The sequence below is a fragment of the Cryptotermes secundus genome, unplaced genomic scaffold, assembly GCF_002891405.2.
Source record: "Cryptotermes secundus unplaced genomic scaffold, Csec_1.0 scaffold227, whole genome shotgun sequence".
NCBI lineage: Eukaryota > Metazoa > Arthropoda > Insecta > Blattodea > Kalotermitidae > Cryptotermes > Cryptotermes secundus.
This window is the reverse complement of record NW_019731977.1, coordinates 66,937-70,452: the sequence shown is the minus strand read 5'-3', so window position 1 is coordinate 70,452 and position 3,516 is coordinate 66,937.

The following is a 3,516-nucleotide window of genomic DNA, read 5'->3' as shown; positions in this document are numbered from 1 at the left end:
TTGCACGCTTTGTCTTTGAGCATATAACTTCTCCAAATCCCATCTAGGTCTGCGCTTTTGAAATCTTATAATTTTCTTCAACCTGGTTCGGAACTTGGCAACCAGTAAGTTGTGGTCAGAGTCAATATCTGCCCCAGGCATCGTCTTCACATCCTTCACACTGTTTCTGAATCGATGTTTCACAAGGATGTAGTCAAGCTGATGCCTCCTCCAATCCCCAGGTGCCTTCCATGTGTAAATTCTTCTCTTTGGCTTCTTGAACCAAGTGTTGGTGACAATCAGTCCATTTCTTTCACAAAAGTCAATAAACATTTGACCCCTGTGATTCCGTCTTCCTAGTCCATGTGATCCAACAATGTTCTGATATGGTTCATCTCCAACAATGCTATTCCCGTCTCCCAATATGATGCTGTTTGTGTCACCTCTTCCATCTTCCTGAAGAATTCTTCAATTGTGTCATACACTTTTTTTCTACTTCTTCATCTTCATACTCTGATGTTGGCATGTACACTTGCATAATCAGTATATCTACCGGTCCCGCCTTTAACTTCAGAGCAATCATTGAATATATATTTTGAAAGAAATCGAAGATTAAATTATGTGTTAATATCCGTTTCATTGCTGCTATTCCATCCAAGCCCACACATCCCAAACAGTCAAATCCCATAACTTCTGTCAACCAAAAACTTGGTATGTACTTTTTCTTAATCAGCAGAAAGACGACTACACGTGTCGTAGCCACTCAGTACTTAAAGCCAACTACTCTCAACTTTTAAACCATTAAAATATCACCGTAGAATTATAATAAAAAGGATGTGACAAAAACCACTATGGACTAGGATAATAATAGTAAGAAAATATCAGTAAGGTAAAGGCAATCTCAGCTGATCACAGAGGCCGCGCGGCATGAGGAATGTTTTCGACCTCTCAAACAATGGAGTCGTGGGTTCGAATCAAACTAGAAGCATCGATGTTTGCGTTCATTCTCTTTGTGCTGTCCTTTATAGGTAGCAGTCTTTTAGCGGGCTGATTCCTGCTCAGGGAGTGCTACTGAATGTCTATATGATTATGAAACTCTAAAAGAGCGACCAATGTTCATCACGGACTATTTCGCCCACAGATATATACTCATATATAAAGGAAAAATTATCCCTGGACTTTAATTAATTAAGCACCACGACATTAAGACGTATGGGGGAGTGGAGTTATAATATCACCATTCTCAACCTGGACCCTAGATGTAGGTGAGGGGTCGGTTTCACGCCCATGCCGCTTTGTCTCAGGGGCAACAGCGTTAATACCAATTGCGTAGGAGGCTAAGCGGGACGTCATGGAGAAGGGACAAAACCTCTTTTTCCTGCCAGGTATCAAAATCAAACTCCTCGGCTGTCCATCCCGTAGTCTAGTCCTTACACCGACGAAGCTATCCCTGCTCCTATTAATAAGTACAGAAGTGTCTCTCTGTCACATTGCTACGACTCACCTTCACAGAACTTTACAAGCAGCCCTGCCAACTATATTTGTAATATAGAACCACCAGTGCCTGCATTAACACAACGAACCAACGAACCACAACAGTTCCTCACTAACTTACGGAGTTCTGCGGTGTTTCTGTCGTGATAAACTTTAGTGCAATTTCATGGTATTGTAAAATCTAACTTCCCTCCTCCGAGCTCAAGCTTCTGCGTCACAGTCGGTAAGTATCCCGTTTGATTATCGGCCAGGAAGCTGCAATCCTGTCTGATGTTGCTTGGTTTGACTCAGACCTTACGGGAAAATGCCGATCACTACTCCTTAATGTAACGTCCCTTGAGATATATCGTTATCAATCATCCCACCATATACCATCCGACAATATAGGCCAACCTATGACTGAGAAGAAATAGAATGGGCAGGTGATGAAGAAAAAATGAGAAAGGTATAGAAGGATTGCGAGAGAAGAATGAGATGTAGAGGCTCAAAATGAGATTGATTAGAGGAAAGAGAAGAATGAACAGGAAAATCAGGGGTTTAAAAGCAAGAAGAAGTAAAGTAAAATAAAGTAAAGCTATCCCTGTAACAGGCCGTGGAGGCCCATAGGGTTGTGAGATGTTCAGGTTCCCACATTTTTTTAGACAATCGGCTCACAGTTGTAAGGTTGTCAGCCTTACGCGCCGGCCGCCTTTTACCCCTAGGAAAATTCCTGGTACTCATCTCTGTTGGAGGCTGAGTAGATCCCAGGGCCATATTGCGGCTGGAATGATTAGGTATATTGAAAAATCCATCTCATTGGGATGCGATCCCGCGACCTTCCGGGTTGTAGCATAGTGCCTCAACCAACTGCGCTGCCGCGTGCCCCAGCAAGAAGAAGTTGTAGGGAAAATAAGAGGAAGAAAATGAAAGTAATTAGGGGAATAGAAACAAAGACCAGAAGCGGTCAGGTAAGTGAAATATACGGGAGTCTTTGTACAGTAACGCTTAACCACTGCATCTGCTGGGAAACCTGAATTTAGTCAGTCGCCACTTTCAAGTGAGTTTCGGTAGACAGTTCGATAATCAATTTCATCCTTCATCGATTTAGAGGGAAGAGAAACAGAATGGTAGAAGCGTACATTTGTGTCAAAACTTGCGAGAACATGTAACTGATTTCAGAATCTAAATAGCATCTGGAACTGTTCACAGTCACGAAACAACCTACCTTAAAAATTGCTACATTTTCCTTGTATACTTAGAAGACGTTTTTGCAACGCATCTCAATGGATTTCTCAGCGTGAGGCTTACTTATAAGAGATGAACTCGGAGCTGTTTCAATATTCATCCACTCTAAGAGATAGAGTGAGCCCTACTCAAAAATGAACACACCATAAATTTAGAAACAATTGCGAGGTACATGTATACAGAAAGATTCCTCTAAACAAAAGAGAGACAATTTAAGACGAAGGGACATATATTGTATACTTATTTTGTGCAAGTTTCTTACTTAGCTGCTCTTCGGCCCTGAAGATGGAGGCGATATATCCAACCGAAAAGTTGTTGGACTTTCGCCAGATTAAACGGCGCTATATCGCAGAAGATAGAACGATTTATACCAAACGTTGTCAAGCAAATTTAAATTCCTTATATATCAGTCTACTGCAACGTTTGTTTCTTGTTTCCCCAGAATTTTACATTGCGAGCAGCAGCAACAAATGCATATCCCACTGCGATCCAAAGAATATATGAGATATAAAACTAATTTGTATTATAAATTATCGATATATATATATATACAGGTTTCGGCCATATATATGGCCGAAACATGTAGTGATAGAGAAGTAGGGCAAGACAATGAGTTGCATTTGGTCGTAGATATATGCACACAAGTGAAGAAAATTAGTTTTTATTTATTGCTAGTGGGGTGGGACTACGTCCCTTGTACTGCGGCCTCTTCTGGCCTATTGTACCAGCCCCAGATGATAGGTGAGGGTGATTATGGAGCAATTGGTGGAATGAAGATTGGCAGGGGAAACCGAAGTACTCGGAGAAAACCTGCCCCAG